Source organism: Chelon labrosus, assembly GCF_963514085.1.
Source record: "Chelon labrosus genome assembly, chromosome: 20".
In the NCBI taxonomy this organism is placed as follows: Eukaryota; Metazoa; Chordata; class Actinopteri; order Mugiliformes; family Mugilidae; genus Chelon; species Chelon labrosus.
Genome location: NC_140353.1, coordinates 4,247,205 through 4,274,638, shown reverse-complemented (window position 1 = coordinate 4,274,638; position 27,434 = coordinate 4,247,205). Strand labels below are relative to the sequence as shown.

The 27,434-nt window shown below is 40.0% G+C and overlaps 2 gene segments (V, D, J or C); both read left to right on the top strand.

Moving 5' to 3' along the window:
• The first annotated feature begins 16,378 nt into the window (after nt 1–16,378).
• Nucleotides 16,379–21,528, top strand: LOC311505623 (T cell receptor beta chain MC.7.G5-like). The segment is given in 5 exons: nt 16,379–17,264; nt 20,436–20,783; nt 20,873–20,899; nt 20,987–21,093; nt 21,220–21,528.
• A 4,235-nt stretch (nt 21,529–25,763) lies between these two features.
• LOC311505083 (T cell receptor beta variable 29-1-like) lies at nt 25,764–26,302 on the top strand. The segment is given in 2 exons: nt 25,764–25,815; nt 25,977–26,302.
• Nucleotides 26,303–27,434: the final 1,132 nt, after the last annotated feature.

Here is a 27,434-nt window from a genome sequence, read left to right as displayed (position 1 = left end):
CAAACCTCCACCTGCTCTTAACAAAAACCTTTCTGTAGATCGCCTCTCCTTATCTCGCCTCTGAATGTAGGTTAAAGAGTAGTTCTCCACCACAGACAAACACACAAGGATGTTCTGTGGCTTTACTCATTTGTCAACTTGTTAAGCTTCAACATTGCTGATATAAGGATAACTTGAAATAACCGTAACCACTCATTCATCCTCTCTCAACCACCTGCAGCAGCACATGACACTCACCGTGCTGTGTTCTTTAAATATTTAAATAATATAGACCACATAAGGTGAAGCTTAATAACGGGAGGATCTCAGTGTTTTCTCTACATCACTTCCTGTCCCTCCTTCTGGTTCACAAAACCTAGTACAGACTCCAGTTTGCTCCTCACATTCAACATGAAGCCATCTCATCTCATCACATCCATCATCGCCATGTTCTGGATTAAAGGTATCATTTGTTACTGAGGCTACTTTCCGATTAAATGTGTGAATAAAGTTTAATCCAGGCTTATAAGGGTTAATCCACATTGAGCAAAGCAATGCAAAGCTAACTGTTTCTGCATCTCTTCACAGGAGTTTACCTCAATAAACAGGAACAAGTGTTTCAGTCTCCACGTGAACTATTGTCAAAACCAAACAGCGAAGTGAAATTGACCTTGACACATAAAATCACAAGCTATGACACTATTCTCTGGTACCAGCGCTCACCAGGAGACACTGCGCTGAAGCTCATCGCCTACATTTATTATAAAAGTCCTACAGTAGAGAAGCCGTTTCAAGACCGCTTCAATGTGAGTGGAGACGGAGATAAAGAGGCTTACCTTCACATCCTGAAGCTGAAACACCCTGAGGACACTGGAGAATATTTTGGAGCAGCGAGTATGCACAGTAATGAAGACAGCGACCCTCACCTTACAAAAACCTTCAGAATAATTCATCAGATAACAGCAACCAGACAGGAAACCACTAGCTTTTGTAGCGATAACACTACTGCATGAGACGAGAATAAAGGTTGTCAATAATAATAAGAGCCGCCTTATAATTTTAACCGTATTTGTGTTTGAGGCAGGTGACCCGTGACTTGAAGTAGATAACAACTGTCCTTTCTCTGTGTAGCAAAGGTGGGAGAAGCATGACACTCAGAGAAAGTGGAGGGAAAACCTGAGAATAGAGTATATAAGCTAAAAAATGTAAGATACAGAACAGCAGGGTCAGTGTGGAACAGATTCAGCCAATAGGTGGAGGCAAAGCACGAGGTATTAAAGCTTTATCAGGAGGATGTGGTGGTGTCTTCAATGTAAAATGTCAATGATCTTGTCTTTTAGCGTAGCCTCTTTTTTTGCATACATTTATGCTCACCGTTATAATTCAGGAACTAATAGACAGAAGGTGATTCATGTGTATGTACATGCACACAGGTTTCAGTCTGAAGAGTGATTCATGCAAACAAGAGAGCGCAACAACAGGAACACTTCCCATTCATGAAACCTGCCACATGCTCCTGTTAACTTCTGCACCACCTGAATCAAGTGATGCAGCCTGAAGCCACTCCCCTCCAACTAAAAACCCATATGTGTAATAATGAAACGTGTGCATTTGAAGCATTTCTTCTCTTACAACAGCACCAACCTGGAGGATGTCTCCAGCAGTGATTGGATTTCTTCTCATCTTGCTTTCAGGTGAATAAAGCGGTTTATCTAATACCTTTTTCCCACTTTAAATCAGCAACTGTATTCTTTTTTTGCCCTATTGTGCCTAAACTGATTTTAATTTCTGCATATTTTTTCCTCCACAGATAAAGCATGGAGTGTTACATTTGAGCCGTCTCATCCTAGAATAGTCAGAGAATCAACCAGGGTTGAAATCCAATGCAGACATGATGATAACTCCTTCTACGTAATGCTCTGGTACCAGCAAAGAGACAGAGGCACATTGAGCTTGATTGGATACAGCTACACTGGCACTGATCCCAGCTATGAGAAGGATTTTGAACAAGGGTTCGAGATTACAAGGAAAGACAATAAAGAAGGAGCTCTGATAATCCAGAGTGTGACTTTAACAGACTCAGCTGTGTATTTCTGTGCTGGCAGTACACAGTGATGTGGTTTCATGTCAACCCATTACGAAAAGCCCTGTTCTCTCTTATTATGCCTCTTCACTGGTGAGAGGCATCATGTTTGTTAGTGTTTACCTCCCATTCTTATCTCAGAAACAGTTTGATTCTGGCAAACATATATTTGGACTCAAGGATGAAGTGATTAGAATTTGCTGCTCAAATCTCAGAGTCAACCTGATCACAATTTTTCAGGACTAAAGAATTTATAAACATATTGTGATGAACTTAGGCACAAATGTCTAGTAGAGCAAATGTCAGAGTCTGAGTTTTAAAGTTTCAAATAAAAGCAGCAAAAGGCCACTGGTATTATAAAGTCACCTCTGCAATACAAGTGCAAATATACACCAGTCAGCCACAACATTATGACCACTAACAGGTGAAGTACATAACATTGACCATTTTGTGACAATTCATCGTTCTGCTGGGAAACTTTTGGACCTGGCATCCATGTGGATGTTACTTAGACATGTAGCACCCACCTAGCCCAGACCAGGCACCCCCACCCCATCGCAATGACACTCCTTGATGGCAGCAGCCATCCCCAGTAGGATGCAGCCTGACACAGGCACACACACAAAAACACTTCAGGAACAACTAAAAAAAAAAACATGAAGAACAGCACAAGGTGTTGACCTGGCCTCCAAATTCACTAGATCCCAAACTGATCAAGTATCTGGGATGATCCACAGAGGCCCCTCCCCTCAAAGGCCCCCCACTAACAACACTGTGTTGCCAGACACCACAGGACACCCTCAGAAGGCCCATGTCCATTCTCTGATGAGTCACAACTGTTTTGGAGGCACAAGGAAGACCTTGAGTTTTTAAAGTCAACTTTCATATGCACAGCGTTTACCGGCCTTTAAACCTGGAAAACAAACTCATACACCTGGAGAACAGGGAGAGATGTGGCAAATTTTAAAATATGTCGGAGAAACACTGTTAAAAATGACTCTTCAGCAAAGAGATAACTTCAACCAGGATTTTGATAACAGCAGTCAGGCACCCTAGTAAAGGCCCAAACCACAACATCAACACAATATGGAGTTTAGCACAACAACAAACACAACACCAAGTCCCAAGAAAACAAATTGAGAACTGGAAACCTCCCTGACATCACGTTAAAGGCAGGGGTCGAGTTAACCGGATATTTTCTGTCATGACCGTTTTTTTAAAACTGTGACGGAAAAGTGTTAAGACCATCTGTCATTTTGACAGATTGCAATTCACACCCCTGACCACTTGGTGGCGAGTGACCTTACTAATTGGTTCTTGTGTCTCAGTTTGCATCCCAAACATCGCGGTCATTTTGTCAGTGCACGATTTCCTGGTACACCGATTACACTGACGCACACGTCACAAGCACACGTCAGAGCTCAGCTAACCAATATGTTGTAGCCGTTTGGTAGCCGTTTGGTAGCCGTTAGCGCTAGCAGTCCCGGTCCCAGTACGGACAATATCCCAATACGGCAGCCCCCTTTTTTTTTTTATTATTTATTTAATTAAATGCTATTGAATATGTCATTATTATCGTTTTTTTAAAAATAAATAAATAAATAAATAACGGGTAAAATACTATGACAGGATTTTTAAGACCCTGTCATTTTTCACTGACAGACAACGATAAGGTCTATCGCAACCGTTTAACGTTAACTAGCCAATTATCTCAATGATAACTAGCCACTAGCCTCAGGCTGTCAGCTACATGCTAACCATTAACTTCGCCATGAACACAAACACCACTGACAAACACTAAGTTAGCGCAAGCAGCAGCCTCATTTTCTTACCTTATTAAAGTAAAGAGACGAAGAGACTTCTGGAAGAGTTCTTCAAACCAAATGGAGGTTATAAAAAATCCCAAATTCAGCCATAACGGTTGAACTTCTTGCCAACGGTTTGTGCTACTCCATGAGCAGCTAGCAGCGCAGTGAAGACTATATACTTATTGTAGCATGATTAAAAAAGCGTTTTCATCCTTTACAAACAACATTAAAATAATATTCCTTCACCAGAAAGCTGCATATTTCCAACCTGGGTTGAAAAAGCAATGTCAGATTAAAAGGACTGCCTAATTTAATAACAATCACGTTCCAGCTGGCAACAATATTAGGAAGATTTTCAACCAATCAACTTTGAGAATGATTAAATTGGATCACATGCACAACGGTACATGTTCTAGAACAGTGATCCTCACTATTTTTTTCACAAGAGCCACATTGACAGTGCAAAATCAAAAGGCGAGCCACTTTTACGACAACATACTAAGTCACCTTTGCAAATGTGCATTTTCCTCATCCACTCCACTATTCGTTACAACACTGTGTGTCTGTCCGTCTGGTTTTTGAGCTCATTTCTGGTCCGTGTAACGCTTATCAGTTCAATTTTCTAAACACAAACGGACATTTGGAAAAACAGAAAAATGGATTCAAATATCCAATTTTTCATTTTTTTCCACTTTGACAAATTAAAAAATTGGATCTTTAAACTGCTTTTCCAATTTTCGGTTTTCATTCAGAGGAACAGAAATTCAGAAATTTGCAAAATTGCGTCTGGGCTCCAGTTACTCAATTATTATTCTCTATCTCCCTCAGTAAACGGTCTCATCCTCCGCCCATACACAGGACCACTTGAGGCTGCCGCTGACGCGACAAGTTGATTTGTCCCTTCCCTTCCTAGTCTTGCATAATCAAGCCTGTGTATGTTACGATCCATGCAAAACTTGTACAATGACGAGATGCTTGCCCCCCTGTTCAGTCCAAAGTTCGTCTGCAAGTTTTGCACTTGCCCCTAAGTATAACCTACATTCTCAACAAGATTTCGGATTATATTCTCGTAGTTATCCAGCGTCGACATGACTGCCCCGAGTCTTTTTGAATGCCCGCCTAAACACACCCAGACACACCCACGATAACTAGCCAGTGGCCGACCAATACTCACAACCGGCAAATTGAACTGATGAGCGTTACACGGACCGTTTCTGTCCCTTTTTTATTAAAAACCGGTCCATTTTGTGTTTTACACTAGCTAGCAGAGCTTACGTGGCCTGCCTGCAAACGTGCGCTGCGGTAAAGTTCTGTAAACAATGCCACATGCAAATATTTGAAAAAATGTATTGGCTGTGTTACCACATACAGTGTGTCCCATTTAGAAGTGGCCACTTTCATTCGCGCTTTCCGTGATTCAGCTGCGTGAAATGTATTACAACTTATCGCCACGAGATGGCAGTTTAAGTCCGCTGTAGCATTGCCGGTAAACAGTGGAGCGGATTGCATTCAAAGGCAAGTGGCAGTGTGATACTGTAAGCTACCATGCGAGCCGCCAATTATAGCTTGACGAGCCGCATGTGGCCCGCGAGCCGCGCAATGAGTAACTGTGTTCTAGAACAAACGGACACACGTTGGGATGTACGGAGGCCGAATCGAGACAAAATAAAACAAAAGGAAAATCGGAAAAAAAAACGATATTTGAATTGAGAAGAAAAAACTCATAAATTTGTATTCAGTCAACAGGAATACATACAAATATTGCAATGCACATGTTTTTTTTCTCATTTACATAATATATACATAAAGATGATTTAATACATGAAATTAATCATTGCTGGTTAAGATTTGTCAAGGAATAAAGGATGACAGACCAACAAATGGATTTGGCCAAATATATTTAACTGCGCACTGTTTGACAGTAGAATAGTCAAATACATCTCGGTAATGCAGTCAGAAAACATTTGCTTTATTTAACTGGCTGTAAGTGAAATCTATGTGTGTGTGTGTGTGTGTGAGACCTTTAGTCACCACGGATTATTTAGGCTGCACTGTTTCATTTTAATCACCAAAATTTACAAAAGGAATTTGAAACAAGAAGAATTTGTTCTTTCGGATCAGCTGACACAATCAGCAAAGGCCGGATGTGGGGAGGAGGAGACAAGGTTTAGAAGGGGAGGTGTATATATAATTTTATGTGTATAGTGTGTCAGACTAGAGCAACATGAAGATCTCTGCAACTACAGAAACAATTATAGTTTGTTACTGGTCTTGATTTAATTTCCAGAATGTCTCCAGCTTCACACATGTTGGTATTTTTACTGCTGATGTTGCTTCCTAGTGAGTTTAACACAGTGTTCTTAACTTTTTAATGTGTTTTTTTTTTTTTTTTTTATGAATTCAAACTCATATACTTCACTCTTCTCAGGAAACGTGGAGAGCATTACCATTGACCAGTCCTCTGATCAGGTTGTGAAGGAAGGGACTGAGAAGCTCAGGATTGACTGCAGTCACGATGACAGCAACATGCAAGTTATGCTGTGGTACCAACACAAACGGAACAGGGTATCCATGAGCCTCATTGGGCACACGGTCATGATGACAAATCCGATCTACGAGAACCAGTTTTTAGACAGATTTGAAATAAAAGGAAACGACACAACGAAAGGATCTCTGATCATCAACACGTTGAATCCGTCAGACTCAGCCGTGTATTTCTGCGCCGCCAGCACACAGTGATGTGGTCTAACACAGCTGCTTCACATAAAACCTCCTATGGTAGAGTAATGATAGCTGCTGCTCACACCTTCACTAATTTGAAAGATGTTATGCTGTTTATTAAGATTTGATCAGGGTGTGAAGAATGTTTTGGCCTTTAATTTTTTATTGGATGTAATCTATAAGTGCAATTTCTGATTCATCCTTTTTCATTCCATTCCCTCGATCCCTGTTCATGCCCTCCCCTCCAACCCTTTTCATCCCATCCCCTTGACCACTTTTCATCCCTTTCCATCCCATCCCCTCCAACTCTTTTCATTGCTTCCCCTCAACCCTTTTCATCCCATCCGCCTGACCCCTTTTCATCCCATTCCCTCGACCCCCTGCATGACATTTGAAGCTTTAAAACAATTTAATATCACTAAAAAACAATTGCTCTTAAAAACAACATATTCGTTTTCAAGACTATACTATAAAGTGTTGTTGATGTGTTATCGATGGTACTTCCCCTTAATAGCATGTGATCACATGACCTCACGTTTCCTTTGGGCTGAACAGAGAGATGTTTGCTTCAGCTGCATCATTCAGCTGAAGAAGCATCATCACTAACATGCTTGTCATTTTTTGTCACTTTTTATACACTCAGGTGGGCGCTGTGCAAACACAGCTAATCACTGTCCCATCAAATGCAAATATACAGTATGTTTATATATTAGTGAATTTACTTTTTCTTTCTCTTAAACTCCTCTCCTTGTGCTGCAGGTCTCAGTGTTTTAGTCCTCCAGTCTGGAGATCAGATGTCTCAGGAAGGAGCAGCAGTAATCTTTACTGACACTGAATTCGTACGACAGAAGACAATGAACAATGTCAATATTCTTGATACTGCTTCACAAATCGATTCCGACCTTCGTCTCTTCAAACACTTGTTTGAACGACTGGTTATTTTTTTACCTCCATGCTTCTGTTCTCTTCCCGGAAAACTCCTCATGTCCCCTAAAGTTTACCCCATATGGAGCAGACATGTTCAAAAAGAACTGATTGATTCAAACCAGAGAGAAACAATCAGATCATATAAGTCGTCACTCGGACCTCTCAATTTGGAATAACACCCAAGGAGGAAGTACTGTCGAGGTCTCTAGCGTGATTAGCAATTAAACTGATCAAAACTAAATTCTGCAGAATCACAATACAGTTGCAATGATAGAAGTGCAGTAACTCGAGGCACCCAGCAGACAGGAGACAAGGAACAGACTCAAACAAGAAGCTGCAGTTCCTACTCCATACCACTAGGAGACTGCACAAAGAAACTCCTTCACACTTTCTGTATGAAAACCTGATGATGGTCAGATCTTGTATCAGACGTTCAGACTGCAGCAGTACAGCAAGTACAAGCAATGCAAGAGTTATGATTATAAACGTAGCTCTGATATTGTCATGCATCATTGTACACTCAGTGGGAAAATGAAGCTGCTCTTGGTTGCAGTTTTTATCTTCATTGGTAAGAATATTTATATTCATATACAGTTATCAGACAGCTGTAATGTGAAATTGTTGATCTTTTCTCTTGTTTTCCAGATTTCTCCACTGGTGTAAATATTCAGCAGCCTCAGTCTGTGTTCAGCCGTGCAGGAGACCCTTCTGTTACTTTCCAGTGTAAACATGATGATAATGACCACGACTACATGTTCTGGTACCGACAAATAAGCGGCGGGATATTAGAGCTAGTAGCATACTCTTTCGGCAAAGACTCAACAAACACTGAAGCTCCTTTCACTGAATCCAAGTACACCATGTCCCGGCCCGAGGTGCTGATGTCCTCTCTGGAGATTCAAACCGTCGATGCTGCAGACTCGGCTGTGTATTACTGTGCTTCTAGTAGAGCACAGTGGTTCAGAAAGCCTCAGCAGCTAAACAATAACCTCAAGAGAAAACCAGAAGGAGAAGACGAGGAGCAGGAGAGAACGAGGAAGGTCGATGAGTTGAACTCTGAGAGGAACTGCAAATTATTTTCAGACTAACACCAGTCTGACACGAAAATATAAAAGAAACCTTGTTAAAAATAAACATTTATAAATCCATCAAAGCGAGAAGAAGTGCCTCTCCTCACTTCACTGATGTTTCTGCAGCACCACAGAGCTGATATGGACAGATAATCAAGCAGCAGGTGTCGGAGAGCAGTAAAGATTATTTGTGTTTTTCAGTTTTGTTTTCCTGAACTGCTTCTTGTCTCTGAGCTGTTTAATCGCTGCATTTTTTTATTTTACTATAAAAAGGACCAACTCTTTGCACTAAGAATAATTACTGTATGGGAGATTATTTTTCAGCTGGCAACAAGTTATTTAACCCCAACTGATGCAATGAGTAGCTTCTCATTTCTTCAACAACCATGTCTAAAGACACATCCTGTGGTCGTGGGAAAGATGTTAGTCTGTTTGAGAAGGGTCAAATCATTGGCATGCATCAAGCAGAGAAAACATCTAAGGAGATTGTAGAAACTACTAAAACTGGGTTAAGAACTGTCCAACGCATTATTAAAAACTGGAAGGATAGTGGAGAACCATCAGGGTAAGAAGAGAGGCAGATGAGGTGATGCACCCATAATGCCCAGTGTCTACTGTACAAGCCTGTGGGGGCAGTGCTATGATCTGGGGTTGCTGCAGTTGCTCAGGTCTAGGTTCAGCAACATTATGTGTCCAAAGAATGAGGTCAGCTGACTACCTGAATATACTGAATGACCAGGTTATTCCATCAATGGATTTTTTCTTCCCTGATGTTCACGGTCATATTCCAAGATGACAATGTCAGGATTCATGGGGCTCAGATTGTGAAAGTGTGGTTCAGGGAGCATGACACATCACAGAGTCCAGACCTTAACCCATTGAGGATCTTTGGGATGTGCTGGAGAAGGCTTTGTGCAGTGGTCAGACTCTCCCATCCAAGATGAACCAAGAAACTGATGCAGAATGATAGAAGTGCAGTAATTCGAGGCACCCAGCAGACAGGAGACAAGGAACAGACTCAAACAAGAAGCTGCAGTTCCTACTCCATACCACTAGGAGACTGCACAAAGAAACTCCTTCACACTTTCTGTATGAAAACCTGATGATGGTCAGATCTTGTATCAGACGTTCAGACTGCAGCAGTACAGCAAGTACAAGCAATGCAAGAGTTATGATTATAAACGTAGCTCTGATATTGTCATGCATCATTGTACACTCACTGGGAAAATGAAGCTGCTCTTGGTTGCAGTTTTTATCTTCATTGGTAAGATTATTTATATTCATATCCAGTTATCAGACAGCTGTAATGTGAAATTGTTGATCTTTTCTCTTGTTTTCCAGATTTCTCCACTGGTGTAAATATTGACCAGCCTCAGTCTGTGTTCAGCCGTGCAGGAGACCCTTCTGTTACTTTCCAGTGTGAACATGATGATAATGACCACGACTACATGTACTGGTACCGACAAATAAGTGGCGGGATATTAGAGCTAGTAGCATACTCTCTCAGTCAAGGCTCAACGAACATTGAAGCTCCTTTCACCAAATCCAAGTACACCATGTCCCGGCCCGAGCTGCTGAACTCCTCTCTGCAGATTCAGACCGTTGAGGCTGCAGACTCGGCTGTGTATTACTGTGCTTCTAGTAGAGCACAGTGGTTCAGAAAGCCTCAGCAGCTAAACAATAACCTCAAGAGAAAACCAGGAGGAGAAAACAAGGAGCAGGAGAGAACGAGGAAGGTCGATGAGTTGAACTCTGAGAGGAAACGCGTATTATTTTCAGACTAACACCAGTCTGACATGAAAACAGAAAAGAAACCTTGTTAAAAATAAACATTTATAAATCCATCAAAGCTAGAAGAAGTGCCTCTCCTCACTTCACTGATGGTTCTGCAGCACCACAGAGCTGATATGGACAGATAATCAAGCAGCAGGTGTCGGGGAGCAGAAAAGATTATTTGTGTTTTTCACTTTTGTTTTCCTGAACTGCCTCTTGTCTCTGAGCTGTTTAATCGCTGCATTTTATTATTTTACTATAAAAAGGACCAACTCTTTGCACTAAAAATAATTACTGCATGGGAGATTATTTTTCAGCTGGCAACAAGTTATTTAACCCCAACTGATGCAATGAGTAGCTTCTCATTTCTTCAACAACCATGTCTAAAGACATATCCTGTGGTCGTGGGAAAGATGTTAGTCTGTTTGAGAAGGGTCAAATCATTGGCATGCATCAAGCAGAGAAAACATCTAAGGAGATTGTAGAAACTACTAAAACTGGGTTAACAACTGTCCAACGCATTATTAAAAACTGGAAGGATAGTGGAGAACCATCAGGGTAAGAAGAGAGGCAGATGAAGTGATGCACCCATCATGCCTAGTGTCTACTGTACAAGCCTGTGGGGGCAGTGCTATGATCTGGGGTTGCTGCAGTTGCTCAGGTCTTGGTTCAGCAACATTATGTGTCCAAAGAATGAGGTCAGCTGACTACCTGAATATACTGAATGACCAGGTTATTCCATCAATGGAATAATGGGCATATTGCAAGATGACAATGTCAGGATTCATGGGGCTCAAATTGTCAAAGAGTGGTTCAGGGAGCATGACACATCACAGAATCCAGACCTTAACCCATTGAGGATCTTTGGGATGTGCTGGAGAAGGCTTTGTGCAGTCGTACTCTCCCATCCAAGATGAACCAAGAAACTGATAAAAAATGATAGAAGTGCAGTAATTAGAGGCACCCAGCAGACAGGAGACAAGGAACAGACTCAAACAAGAAGCTGCAGTTCCTACTCCATACCACTAGGAGACTGCACAAAGAAACTCCTTCACACTTTCTGTATGAAAACCTGATGATGGTCAGATCTTGTATCAGACGTTCAGACTGCAGCAGTACAGCAAGTACAAGCAATGCAAGAGTTATGATTATAAACGTAGCTCTGATATTGTCATGCATCATTGTACACTCAGTGGGAAAATGAAGCTGCTCTTGGTTGCAGTTTTTATCTTCATTGGTAAGATTATTTATATTCATCTCCAGTTATCAGACAGCTGTAATGTGAAATTGTTCATCTTTTCTCTTGTTTTCCAGATTTCTCCACTGGTGTAAATATTCAGCAGCCTCAGTCTGTGTTCAGCCGTGCAGGAGACCCTTCTGTTACTTTCCAGTGTGAACATGATGATAATAACCACTACTACATGTACTGGTACCGACAAATAAGTGGCGGGATATTAGAGCTAGTAGCATACTCTCTCAGTCAAGGCTCAACGAACATTGAAGCTCCTTTCACTGAATCCAAGTACATCATGTCCCGGCCCGAGCTGCTGAACTCCTCTCTGCAGATTCAAACCGTCGAGGCTGCAGACTCGGCTGTGTATTACTGTGCTTCTAGTAGAGCACAGTGGTTCAGAAAGCCTCAGCAGCTAAACAATAACCTCAAGAGAAAACCAGGAGGAGAAGACGAGGAGCAGGAGAGAACGAGGAAGGTCGATGAGTTGAACTCTGAGAGGAACTGTGAATTATTTTCAGACTAACACCAGTCTGACATGAAAATATAAAAGAAACCTTGTTAAAAATAAACATTTATAAATCCATCAAAGCTAGAAGAAGTGCCTCTCCTCACTTCACTGATGGTTCTGCAGCACCACAGAGCTGATATGGACAGATAATCAAGCAGCAGGTGTCGGAGAGCAGTAAAGATTATTTGTGTTTCTCAGTTTTGTTTTCCTGAACTGCTTCTTGTCTCTGAGCTGTTTAACCTCTGCATTTTATTATTTCACTATAATTCTGTGTTCAGCTTGATAAAGTGAGGCTTAAATTCAGGAAGTTGTCACACACTGGCCTCTACTGGGTTCCTGTGGGATTACAATAAAATTAAAAAAAGTCTGGATTTTAAGAAGTCACAACCATATCAAATAATTATTTTTCTCACAAAATAAATTAATGTGACATCTATGTTAATTTCAATAGTTTGTCATAATTAAATAGAAAAAAAGAGCCTTAGTTTTTAATGTGCAGGCTGGTTTTAATGTGCACTGGGTAAAATAATAATTAAAATAAACACTTTAATGGAAAAAATAATGAAATCAAATAATTCGTTTGTGCTTTTAATTATTTTATTTTAATTTTTTAGAACATGTGCGTGATAATATTAAATATTCTGATGTCACACAACATGACACTGAGCTTATTACCAGGGTTTACTAGTCGTTTTGAGGTACTCGTAATTAATTTGTGTTTTCCTTTAATGCTATTTTATATTTCCATTTTTTTTATTTGTTCTTATGCCAGCTGCAAAATGTACAGCTACAACAGCTTTTACAGGTAAAAAAAAAAATGAATGCATCCTAAAATAACAGTCCTGCAGTAAATCTTCTCTTCAGGAAGGTCATGGTGTTCAGTAGCTGAGAGAGCCGTTGATTCAACTGTGTTTTCATTTTTAGAGGAGCTGGTTTGTAGTGTCGGGGGATTCTGTGCAAGACTCTTAAAGAATGCATACATTTTCTCTCGTGTACCTAATGAACTGGCAAGTGAGTGTTCCTTATACTTAATGTGTTGACTGTGTGTAAACTCTGAGTGGTTGAATGTATCATTTTGATGCAAAAGCTAATAAATGGTGTATTGAGGGACATTGTGCAATGGATCGTCCTGCACAAAGACAACAATTGGGGTTTTTCAGTTAAAGTAAAAAGTTTAATGCCGAAACACTTACTTTACCTGTTTTGTTGTACTTTTTAAAAGGCTAAACTTGTCCTCAGATGGATTTTTCTTTCTTCCATGCTTCCATAAACAACGGCCTGGGCAGGGCTCAGAAAAAAAGACAAAAATTTGTTTTATGATATTTTGCCCCAACTGTTTTTTATCTTTTTACAATCAAATGTGATGCTTTAACTTGTCAAAATGTAGTAAAACCTTCTTTTAAATGATATAAAGTGTATTACAAGCTGTTAAAGTGATGAGTATTGAACTGTAAACTGGATTGTTGCAGTGGATTTTGTCACCTTATAATATCCTTATAATAAAAACAATGGTTTCTGATAAACTACCTCACATCTACTTCTTATCAGTTATGATAATGATGATTGTTTATTGATTTATTTTATCAACTTGAATGTTTTTTACAATATTTCAATTGTTTCTTAACAGAAATGTATGAATTATTTTTGCTACATGGATTTCTTTTGCCTTTGTCAAGACACTTTGCTGTAAATTTAAAGAGAAGAGTCAATCACATCTGTCATTGGATGTTATTCACTGACATCTGATTGGATGAAGAGGTGTGTGACCAGCAGAGGTGTCACATCCTCTGAGCCTCTCCAGCCAAACACAAAACAAAAACCCATCTTCCTCTCCCCCCCTCTCTGTTGTCTCTTCTTCTTTTCTTAGCTGTCCCAGAAATAGCAGCAGTTGGGTTGGAGCCCGTTCCTCCGTCAGCCAGCCCGACCTGAGCAGCTGCTCCCGCAGACAGGCAGACAGAGATGGAGGCCGAGATACGGGGGAGCCGGGTGGGGGAGGGAGGGAGCGCAGAGAGAAACAGGCACGAGGTTTTTGTGTGATGCTTTTTCACCGTGGGGACAGGGGGCCACGGTGATACAATCCAATAGAGCCGCCGTACAAAAACCTCCTCCCATTAACTTCCATTGTGTAGAGGGCTGCATGCGGCTTGGGACGCTTTTTAGAGCAGAAAATGAATAATCTGAAGGTGTGCAGGACGGTGGGACACTTTGACAGAGAAAAGTAGATTTAGACAAAGATTTTTATCTGGGAAAAAAGTTTTTAAAAAACTTCTAATTGACACGAGGAGCGTTTGGATTCTTCTTGAAGTCACACTGACACAAGCAAAACTAACTGGGACGTGATAAAGTTCACCCTGTGTGTCTAAACCGTCTTTATTCTCTGGATTCATTTACTTCGTCTGAAAAGAAGGATTATGGAGAGTTTTGGGGCTTTTTGGTAGAGGAGGCTTTCAGTGTGACACTGGATCTGAAGCTTACTTTGGAAAAGGAACAAAACTCACTGTTTTGGGTAAGTAGGAGCTCTAACAACTTCACTTCACTGCATTGGACTTGAAATGATGGAAATGTTGGTAGAAAAGTGAAGGAAAGATCTATAGTGATGTAAAAATATAAGTATTGAGCTGAAGTCAGAGCACTGTGACCTACAATGATCCTGCTTACTTCGGCCAAGGAACCAAACTGACAGTTTTAGGTAAATATGTCACTTTAATAATGTGTTTTGATTAATATCACTTTGGTTTAAGTCTCAGTATCGATAGAAGTGTTGGTAAAGACTTTCTAGAGATAGTTCTGGTGGAGAAAAGGTTTCATGATCAGTATGTTTCCACTGTGACCAACAATATCCAGCTTACTTCGGCCAAGGAACCAAACTGACGGTTTTAGGTAAATATTTCACTTAAATACTGCGTTTTGATTAATGTCACTTTATTTAAAGCCTCGGTAAAGACACAAGTGTCAGTAAAAGAATTTCCAAAAGTAATTCTGGTAGAGAAAAGGGTTTCATGATCAGTATGTTTTCACTGTGAACCAAGCTGATCCTGCTTACTTCGGGCAAGGAACCAAACTGACGGTTTTAGGTAAATATGTCACTTTAATAATGTGTTTTGATTATTATCGCTTTGGTTTAAGTCTCAGAATCGATAGATGTGTCAGTATACAGTTTCTAGAGATAGTTCTGGTGGAGAAAAGGTTAGATGATCAGTATGTTTTCACTGTGAACCAAGGCGAGCCTGCTTACTTCGGCCAAGGAACTAAACTGACAGTTTTAGGTAAATATGTCACTTTAATAATGCTTTTTGATTAATATTGCACTCGTTAAAACCTCAGCATTAACAGAAGTAGCAGCAAAAACCTTTCCAAATGTAGTTCTGGTGGAGAAAAGGGTTTCATGATCAGTATGTTTCCACTGTGACCAACACTCAGCCTGCTTACTTCGGGCAAGGAACCAAACTGACAGTTTTAGGTAAATATGTCACTTCAATACTGTGTTTTGATAAATGTCACTTTATTTAAAGCCTCGGTAAAGACAGAAGTGTCAGTAAAAGAATTTCCAAATGTAGTTCTGGTGGAGAAAAGGGTTTCATGATCAGTATGTTTTCACCGTGAACAACGCTGATCCTGCTTACTTTGGGCAAGGAACTAAACTGACAGTTTTAGGTAAATATGTCACTTTAATAATGCTTTTTGATTAATACTGCATTAGTTAAAACAACAGTATTAACAGAAGTAGCAGCGAAAACCTTTCCAGACGTAATTCTGATAGAGAAAAGGGTTTCATGATCAGTTTGTTTTCACTGTGACCAGCAATCAGCCTGCTTACTTCGGGCAAGGAACCAAACTGACGGTTTTAGGTAAATATATCACTTTAATAATGTGTTCTGATTAATATCGCTTTGGTTTAAGTCTCAGTATCGATAGAAGTGTCAGTAAAGACTTTCTAGAGATAGTTCTGGTGAAGAAAAGGTTTCATGATCAGTATGTTTCCACTGTGAGCCAAACTTATCCTGCTTACTTCGGGCAAGGAACTAAACTGACTGTTTTAGGTAAATATGTCACTTTAATTACCATATTTTGATACAGTACCGTTGGTTAAAAGCTCATAATTCAGTTCCCAGCATTAGACTGGAAAATATAGAGATGCTGGTGTGAAAGTGAAGGTCAAACCTTCAAAATCCTAATTAGCTGAAATATTGAGCTGAACTGAAAGCACTGTGAGCTACAGCGAGCCTGCTTACTTTGGACAAGGAACCAAACTGACGGTTTTAGGTAAATATTTCACGTTAATACCACGTTTTTACCTCAGTAAAAATACAAATTCAGTCAGAGAAGGAGTTTCATGCTCTGTAGCTTTTCACTGTGACCACCACTGATCCTGCTTACTTTGGGCAAGGCACCAAACTGACTGTTTTAGGTAAATATTTCACTTTAATAATGTTATTCTTGAGTAATTAGAGCCTTAGTATTCAGTTCACAGCAGTAGGCTTGTAAATAGTGTTAATGATGGTAAAGCGTGAGTTTCTTGCTCGGCATGTTTCCACTGTGACAATGGAAACGAAGCTTACTTTGGAAAAGGAACCAAACTGACTGTTTTGGGTAAGTAAAATAAAAAAAGTAGAACAGGATTTGTAACTGGAGCGATGCTTAAAGTATCAGAACACATTTTGGGTTTGAATAGTTTAAGTTCAGCTCAGGACTTTTTGATATGAAGCTGAAGCGCTGTGCCAATTATGAAGCTTATTTCGGGCAGGGGACAAAACTGACTGTTCTTGGTGAGTATGAGCTCAAAATGGATTCTCTTTAAATCACACGTTGAGAATAAGTTAACAAGGGGCTTTGTATGAAAAAAAAAAAAAAAAAAAAGTTGCATCAAGCTTCTAAAAACCAGACTGTAATGCAACAAACATGAAGAAGTCGAAGCAGCATCTTGGTGTGTTTTGAGCACTGAGTAAATTCACTGTGACTCTGGTGGATATGAAGCTCACTTTGGTGGAGGAACTAAATTAACTGTTCTAGGTAAGAAACTAAAACTGATGAAAGTGTGTTCTGTGTAGAAAGCAGCCTTCAGTGTAGTTTGAGTTCAGCTCTGTGCTTTTTGATATGAAGCTGAAACGCTGTGCAAACACAGAAGCTTATTTCGGGCAAGGAACAAAACTGACTGTTCTTGGTGAGTAAAACTTGAAGTACTGAAGTCTAAAAGAAGTAAAACTAATCTACTGTTCTGTTAAAATCCAGACTGTCATGCAACAAATGTTGGTTTAGATTTGAGAGCAACTAAACCTAAAGAAGTGAGAGCAGCATCTTGAGATGTTTTAGGTACTGACTAAGTTCAGTGTGACACTGGTGCAAATGAAGCTTACTTTGGTGGAGGACCAAAACTAACTGTTTTAGGTAAGAAACACTACACTAATGAAAAACTGCATTGTAAAAACTGGAGTGTTCATTTATCAAATGTCTAGCCTTTAAGTCTAGTTTGAGTTCAGCTCAGTGTTTTTGACATGAAGCTGAAACGCTGTGACGATAGAGAAGCTTATTTCGGCCAGGGAACTAAACTGACTGTTCTTGGTGAGTAAAACTTTATTCAGATTAAAAATGAACCCTAAAATAATAAGAAATCTGTTGTTTAGGGAAAAGAGTTTGTGTTTTGATGTTTGAAATTCAGACTGCAGCGAGTGTTGGTTTGGGTTTAAGAGCTCGTAAATCTAAAAAAGACGCCTCTCAGGCTGTTTTGAGCATTGATTGAGTTCACTGTGACTCTGGTAGTGGTGAGGCTCACTTCGGTGGAGGAACAAAATTAACGGTTTTAGGTAAGAAACAATATCTATCTGGAGTCATTCTTTAATAAACTTATCATAGTTTCAGCTCAGGGCTTTTTGTTGTGAAGCTCAGACACTGTGTCAGAACGAAGCTTATTTCGGCCAGGGAACTAAACTGACTGTTCTTGGTGAGTAAAACTTTCTTCTCATGAAATCAAACCTAAAATAATAAGTTAAAGGAAATCCAGGAAGGTTTTTGTGTTTTGTTGTTTAAAATTCATGCTGCAGCAATTGTTGGTTTGGGTTTGAGAGCAGGTCAATCTAAAGTAAAGTCATAGCATCTCAGGCCGTTTTGAGCATTGATCAAGTTCACTGTGACTCTGGTACTACAGAGGCTTACTTCGGTGCAGGAACAAAACTAACTGTTCTAGGTAAGAAACATCATAAACTGACTATACTGAGGCTCTTCATAGTTTCAGCTCAGGGCTTTTTGTTGTGAAGCTCAGACACTGTGCACAGAACGAAGCTTATTTCGGCCAGGGAACTAAACTGACTGTTCTTGGTGAGTAAGACCTCCAGACCTCTTCACCTGTGACATGTAAAGTTCGTTTGAGGCAGGTATGTTGTCTGGGTTTTGCATCAAATGTTGGTTTAGGAGTTAGAGAAAAGCAACATACGAGCAAATAAAAGCAGCTTCTTGAGCAGTTTTGCGCGTTGATGGAGTTCACTGTGACTCTGGTGGTGGTACTGAAGCTCACTTCGGTGGAGGAACAAAATTAACGGTTTTAGGTAAGAAACAGTAAGTAAGAATAATAAATGTCTTAGAAAAGAAGCCAGAACAAATCCAATAATCTTTCTACCTGGAGTCATTCTTTAATAAACTTATCATAGTTTCAGCTCAGGGCTTTTTGTTGCGAGGCTCAGACACTGTGTCAGTACGAAGCTTATTTCGGCCAGGGAACTAAACTGACTGTTCTTGGTGAGTAAAGCAGCAAAATTCTCATGAATCCACTTACAGCAAACTAATACACATAAAACCCTGTAACAAGATGCTCACTGAGCTGAATGTATTTGGTTTTGATAAATGAAAAGAAATCTAAATGCATGTAACCGACTATAGACTAACAGCTGTTGGTTTTAAATTTAAGTGAACGCTAGAAAACAAAGAAGCAAAGTAGAAGCAGAATCTTCTGAGCACTGATCTGTTCACTGTGCTTATGGCACGTCAGAGGCTCACTTTGGTGGAGGAACAAAATTAACGGTTCTAGGTAAGAAAACATTTTAAAGTTAATCCATTTATTGCTCAGGGCTGATTTTGAAGCTGCTTAAAGTCTCAGCTAAAACAAGTCAAAGAGAGGAATAATTTCTAAGTGGCACAGATAAAGAGAGGCTGCAGGAAGAGGTTTTGTCACCGTTGAAAGTCTCTGTGTTCCTATAACGAGGCTTACTTTGGAGCTGGAACTAAACTCACTGTTTTAGGTAAGAAAACCTGCAAACAAAATAATCTGATCTCAGTCTCTCCTTGTCATTTGTAAATTGAGATTAAAGGCGACAGTTAAAAAGACAAGACATAATGTATATTTCATGAGATTAGTAGTGCATAAATAAATAAAAAATGTAATGCATGAATTGGTTTGTTCCAGTAAACTCAAGTGCCGTCAATGCCTTTCAGTAAAAGTAGTGCAACTCTAAGACATCTGGCTTAACGCCCAGATCATTAGTCTCACAGTCAGTTCTTATCAGCTCCATGAAACGCTGTGAGTTTCCAGTCAGAGGCACACTTTGGAGCTGGAACTAGACTCACCGTTTTAGGTAAGACAGTAAAAACTAAACAATCTGCAGAAATACTACTCTGATTACGACTCTGGAATTTTAAATGGAAAAGAATCCACGGTTTAATATCATCAAGATAAGATTTAATGTGCATGGGCTTTTTTGTGCAAAAAAGTGTTTAAGATTATCTTAAAATAAAAAAAGAAAGAGCACAGAGAGTCAGAGTCAGGGCTGAAGGCTTGAGTAGATTTTTCTGCAGCCGTGTATCAGTGTGAACAACTACGACCCTGCTTACTTTGGCAGTGGCACCAAACTGGCGGTTTTAGGTAAGAAAATGCTTTAAAAAATTAACAAAAATCACATGTAATAATGTTTCTTATATGAGCTTCCGTTGTGCTAAATCTGCATTGTTAAGAATTAGTTTTTTATTCAGAGAGTTTAAGATGCTGCAGAACGGGTAAAATCCGTTTTAATGGGATGAATTTATCTATTAATTAGTTATCTTAAGGCTGTGAAGAGCCAACACTGCATTGGGACACATGTAAAGAGGTAAAAAGCAGTAAATAAGTCATGACGTTTTTTACACGCGGGTCTGCAGTGTGCTCTGGCTCTTACCCTGCTTATTTTGGAGAGGGAACCAGACTAACGGTTCTTGGTAAGATCGCTGCAACAGCCTCATAAAAAAAAAAAAGATGGATATGAGTGGTGTCATCTGTAATGGTCATGTTGTGTCTTAATCCTCATACTGAGATGTGTATTATCTGGTTTTATCATAGTGACAGTGAGTCTTGTGTCTTTTGACCTTGCAGACCCAAAGGTTAAGGTCACCCCACCACAAGTCAAAATACTCAAGCCGTCATCAAAGGAGTGCAGAAACAAAGAAGATAAGAAAAGGAAGAAGACCCTCGTTTGTGTGGCCTCTGGTTTCTACCCAGACCATGTCAAAGTGTCCTGGCAGATCAATGACGAGACCATCAATAAGGGCGTGGCAACGGACAACTATGCTAAGGAGGACGAACAGGACAGAGAGAAGTACAGAATCACCAGCAGGCTGAGGGTCTGGACCAAATATTGGGAAAAACCTGACAATTACTTCACGTGCATTGTCAGCTTCTACAATGGAAATGATACATTCACCTATAATGACACAATTCGTGGTGGGTTACTTTAAAAATGAGTGGATCTTTGTCTTAAAAAAAAACAAAAAACAGTCTTCTTCATCTTATCTAATTTATTTTCCTACCAGGTGAAATAGGAGAGATCCAGCCGAGAGGTAAATACACGATTCACACTATTCAAGTCTTATCTTCACCAACAATCCACCTCCACAAATCACACTGAATATGTCCTCTTTCTGCAGAACATTTTCTGAAGGTCTCTCAGAACGGCAAACTCTGCTACGGGGTCTTCATCGTCAAGAGCTGCATCTACGGAGCCTTTGTCACGTTTTTGGTGTGGAAGCTCCAGGTTTGTGGAACGTGTTGAGCTTCAGACATTTACCCCACTTGCAAACTTACTTTTGATCACCTTATTTGGAGATATAAGTAAGCATACGTGTGTCGTGGCATTGAGTCTCCTTTCTGTGTGTTGCAGAGTTCTGCGGGGAAAAAAAACTGCTGAGAGCTGGGCCGAGGTCTTGAACAAGTCACCAGGAGATGGAGGACGTCGGATTCTGTAAATAACATGTTTTGCAGCAGCTTTGCATTCACATATAAATGAGCCAGTATAACCTTGCTACAGTTAGAGAAACAGTTCAATTCTAGGTACGAAAGTTTATGTGTGACTTCTACGGAAATATGACTGAATCTTTCTTGCATCCGTATCTGTTTTTGTTTTTGTTTTAAATCCGTTTCCAGTTACTGTAATGCTTCATTTTCTTCTCAATAAATGTTTGTCAGAGTATCAGTGCCTCCCTCCTCTCTGCTCTCATCATGTCTTCCTCCACCCAACATCACTTTTTCCACTGATTTTATTTTTAGCAGCTCATTTATCTGCCTCTGTTCTGAGAAATCGGTTTCTTTTCTCTCCCACATTGTGTCGAAACAGCTCAGCTCGGCAAACCTTCACATGCTGGTTCATTCAAGGTGTAACATTTTCCAGTAAACAGACTTAAAGGTGACATGTCTTTTCTTGATTACTTAAATCTGATAAACCATATTCACTCTATTTAAGGGTGCTAATCCGGGTTGGGTCCCGTTTTATCACTATGCACAGATAAGAAAACCTTCATCTGTTCATATTTATTGTGTGCATGAAACAATAGCAGCAGGAAAGTAAATTTGAGAGCGTGAATCTACCACAGTAATAACAGGAAGCGAGCGTTCTCATCCGTGCACAGAAGAAGGTCACAGCAGTCGTTGGCGAGGAAGACGAGGCAGCTTGGAGGCAGAGGATGTGGTCACAGAGCAGCCTGCAGCTCGCTCTCTGTGCAGAGAAAAACCTTCCACTTTCACCACAACCTCCGGCTCACAGAGTGCACCTGCACAACTCTGCACCGACTCTGAGCAAACAGCTGGAGGCGCTTCCTGTTCTGTGTCAACTGAAGCTGAACAATGTATTGTTTTTTTATATATATATATACGCAACAGCTGTTTACTGGGATCTGGTGCAGACATTTGCAATTGAATGTTTTTATGTTGCAGGTGATGTCAAATGAATTGTGTTGCAGTCTGAAAGCAAAACATTAAACAGTCCTGCACTAAATCCAACTTAATGACTCTTACACTGCTCAGTTTATGTCAAAACAGCGTCAGAAAGTTGGTAATTCAACCAGATGATCATTGTGGAGGGTGTAGTTTGTGGTATTGAAGTGTTCGTATTATTTTGACAAACCCACTTTGGTCAGTGGGCCAGGAGAAATAACGGAAGTGTGTGTTGGTGCAACACAATACAGCTCAATACTGCTGCAAACTACAAGTCTTGAAATTGAAAACAGCTGAACCAACAGCTCTCTCAAGTTATTTAAATAAATTAGTATATATTAGTATAATAACTTGTCATTGTCCACGTTTCAATTGATTAGGTTAGAAAAGGGACAAATAAATTGCTTTATAATCTAGAAACTTACACAAACCTCATTTCAAGATCCACGTGAAGAATGGTTTTAAAAAAAAAATACCTAAAGGATAAAACCTGCTGCAGTAAAAGCATCCAAACTACACTAAAGAGGCAGCTACACTCTTGTGCTCTCATTTTAAATGATCATTATAACTCATTAATACTGAAATAACAAATACGACACTCATAAAAATTGGATATTAGACTTCATAAAGGTGTATTTTTTTTTTTTTTAAACACGATTGATTTGGAAGAAATACTGTGACAACTACAAACTAATCCTGCAAATGTGATATTTTTAAGTTCCCATTTTTTCAAATATTTCTAAGTCAGAAAACACTTGAGCTCAGCTGAGGCTTGAACAAACTATGATGAACAGGTGTCCTACACACCTGGAATATTTATGTGGTTAAGTGGTAAAAAACATATGGATATTGGATATTTTAAGGTTGTATCTATACACTAAAATGAACAGATATTAAATGATAGTATCACAGAAACAAAGGTTGATTCCGTTATAGTTAGAATATTTTTTAAGGCTTGACATTTATATATTTATATGTAGTAATGCACATCTGGCATATTTATTATTGGTGGATGTTTCCAGTAGTGCAGCCTCCTGAAGATGATTTTTCACAAAACATGTTTGTTCTCTCTCAGGTCAGATGAACAGGAAGCAATGTCTGTGATGCAGCAGCAGAAAAAACATCTGTGAGCAACTTAAACCAACTCCTTCAAACTGTAATCTTTATAAGTGGCATTTTAAAGTAATAAATAAAACAAAATCATACTGTAGTGCAGAAACACCAATAAACATAATTTCAAGATCTAAACCAAGTGAGCACAACGAGGTACAGTTAAAAAAAACTTAAATTTGATATTTTCATAATGGGGTTCGGTGTAGGACTTTAACTATAACTGCTGAGCCACATAAAATAAAATAATAAATCTGCTGCAAAAGCAAAAAGCATCCACATTGCACACTGTAGTTTATCTGGTCACAGAGTGGCCTATACACTGATCAGGCATAACATTATGACCTAATATTGTGCAGATCTCCCTTGTTGTGACTCATCAGAGAATGGACATGGGCTTTCTGAGGGTGTCCTGTGGTGTCTGGCAACAGGATGTTGTTCGTGGAGGGCCTTTGAGGGGAGGGGCCTCTGTGGATCATCCCACAGATACTTGATCAGTTTGGGATCTAGTGAATTTGGAGGCCAGGTCAACACCCTGTGCTGTACCATCAAGGAGTGTCATATGTGATTTCCTATGTATTTTGTATCTCCTTTTTATACTATTTATTATGTATGTGTATGATATGTATGATATGGACCTGTGTCTGCAATAAAAAGCTTTATATATTGCTATGGGGTGGGGGTGCCTGGTCTGGTCTAGGTGGGTGCTACATGTCTAAGTAACATCCACACCAATGAATGCCAGGTCCAGAAGTTTCCCAGCAGAACTCTGAATTGTTACAAGATGGTCAGTGGTGATAATGTTGTGGCAGACTGATGGTGAAAAATACTCTCTGGTGATAGTTTTGTGAAAGAAACAAAGGTTTATACTGGATCATAACATCTGGAGTAACCACATTAGCATTAGCAGCAGTTTTAGAAATTAAAAACCAAAACCTGAAGGTTTTTCTTTAACAGCATTTAAAAATATTTCACTTCCTCTAATCGGATGATGTTTGTAACAATAGATTCAAAGTAAAATGAAATGAGAAGCAGCAGTACTGCAGCAACATGCTCGGGGTAAAGAAGCTCACTGAGACCTCTTGTGGCGCAAACTGGATATCATGCCACGTGCATGGTTGATATACATGTACTCAAGGCAACACACACATTAACTAAATGTTTTATACAGACATAATTAGCATTAAGTACAATTACGTACAAGTTACTTCTAAAATATTGATAAAAAAGAGATAACGGTGGAGCTGATTGAGAGCCAGAGTTTACTCCTTAGAGAATACCTCTAAGATTAAACTGTACATCAGCCCAGTAAACTCACACATAGATACTTTGGAAGTACTCTACACTTCAGTTTCAACAGTATTCAGATGTAAAAGTACATGAAGCAACAAATACAGAAAACAAAGTCCCATTAAAGACTTTACTCTGAAGAAGCGTCAAGGAGTCAACAACTTTTATGGAGACGGAAACTACAGCATCAATAAAACTGTTCTCATGACGCGTATGTGGTATAAAAGACACAGTCTGCTGGTGCTTTATCATCATATGGGCATGTTGAGGCACATATGTTAATTTTCTTTGAGGAGAAAAGTAAAGTGAGACATGAAAGGAGTGAGAATTGGTGAATCTCTTTCTCTCTCACTCTTCATGTTTGGTTTAGGAGAGTTTTATGTTGAGAGTGACCACATGTCAACATCCTCACATTCACCATGTTGTGCATGATGATGTGACTTAAACTCACCTCTGGACTGGATCCAGCTGCTGCTGCTGCTGCTGCACTTGTGTCATCTGGCTATCAGCTTTGTGTCATCTGGCTATCAGCTATCAGGCTGCCATCTGCTGGATCAACCTGCAACACAGCAGACAGTCAGAGCTGTAGACACCTGAACATTGAGCTCTTCTGTTTACTAAGGCAGCATTTATATCTGCATCTAGTCTGCAGTGGAAACCATAATCAGACTAATAGGCAGGTCATTACTGAGGGTATTCCAGACTATAGAGGGACAGTGGAGCTCATTCTCCAACAGACTGATCCAGTGAACGCTACAGGACATCATTCATACCCAACTCTATCCAGCTGGACAACAAATCACCTTTCTGCAACAGATAACTCCATGTTATTCATGTTGATGCACATTACTGCACCTTATGAATCTCTCTGTTGTAGATAATATATGTATTTACCTGAACAAAAACCCAAAATCCAACTTTTTTGACAGATTTATTTCTTGTGCTGTAGGGGGACATCAAGAGCTGCACACTCTCTCAGATCCTAACATGATCAGACAAGGTCACACACTCTGCAGAGACACTCCCACCTACAACTCCTCTCATCACACACACACACAGACTGTGGGTTCAAATCAGTTTGCTCTGAACACCATAATGATCACAGCTGCTCTGGTCCAACTCTCTGCAGCTCTGCTCTGTAGTGGAGGTACTGAACAATCAGGACTGAGAGGAGACATATTTGTTTGAATTATTGCAGATACTATTCAATTTTTAAACTATAAGCATGATGTGATAGTGACTATTGTGTTTGCATGATGGAAAGATCTCACTGGTGTTTGTGTAAAATGTAAAAATGTATTCCTGCAGGTCTAATTTATGCGAGTGAAATCACTCAGACTCCTCTGCTGTGGAGGAACCAGAGTCAGTCTGCCACCGTGGACTGCAGTCACACTAAAGGTGAAACGTATCGGGAGATGTACTGGTACAGACAGCGGCCTGGAGAGTTAATGAAGCAAATCGTTTTCACAACGGCATACAGCAATCACAGCTATGAAAGCGGCTTCACAAAGGAGAAATTTCCAGCCGTGAAGAAGGACTCTCAGACTGGATCTCTGACGGTGAAGGAGCTGCTGACTGGAGACAGTGGAGTGTATTTCTGTGCTGTGAGTGAACACAGTGATACAGGTGATTGAGACAGCTGAACAAAAACCCAACTGTTGGATTGAAGTCAGTGTCTTTAATGACCTGTAGAGGGAGCTGTAGACCTGTGTTCAGAAAACTCCAACTGGTGAAACTGCAGAAATATGAATAATGTATAATAATGCAACTCCTTGCACACGTCCAAAGACAATAAATGTCACCTGCATTAAACATGGCCTCCTGAACTCATCATTGTTGCTGATCTGAATGAACCACTTCTCTCCACCCATCTACATTTTTTTTTTATTAACATCAGCCTACAGGATGAGAGAACGTCACACTCTGCACTGACACACCTTCCTGCATCTCTTCATATCTCTGTAACCAACACTGACAGATAAATGAGACTCTCTGTTTTAGGACATGGCTGTTATCAGACACGGTCTCCTCAGCTTCTTGCTGTTTGTGCTCTGGATAAAAGGTAAAGTACTGGAAGATCAGATGATATAATTCAGCAATCAGGAGCTGTTCACATGTTCATCTGTGGTAACTTTCACAGGTCTAACTGATGGAAGTGGTGTCCAACAGACCTCCATACTGTGGGGAGAGAAGGGTCAAAGTGCAACAATGGACTGCAACCACACAAAGGGAGCTGACTTTTATTATATGTACTGGTACAGACAGCTGCCTGGAGAAACTATGAAACTGATCGTGTTCACATCTACACTCAACACAAATCATGACTTTGGAAATTTCAGCAAAGAGAAATTCTCAGCCACCAAGACTGAGGTTGAGAGTGGGACGTTCACAGTGAAGAATCTGGAGCCAGGAGATAAAGGCTTGTATTTCTGTGCTGTGAGTAAACACAGTGATACAGACGCATTTAATAGCTGAACAAAAACCTCCTCTGTTCTGTTCCCGTCTGTATTTATCTGCTCAGCTGTAAAGGGACCTCAAATTTAACCACAGATTGTCTCACAGTAATGTGACACATCCCCACTCCCTGGAATAAACCAATGTTGTTCTTCCATCTCAGAGATACGATGTTATAATGGCAGTAGATCTTTACTGACCCAGTGGTGTGTAGTGGAAGCTGATTGGTTTTAAAGTTTAGAAAAGGAGGAAGCACAAAGACACAACCCATCTTAAACAGGTTGTGTTTCCCTGAGGGGAGGGTTTCCTCAG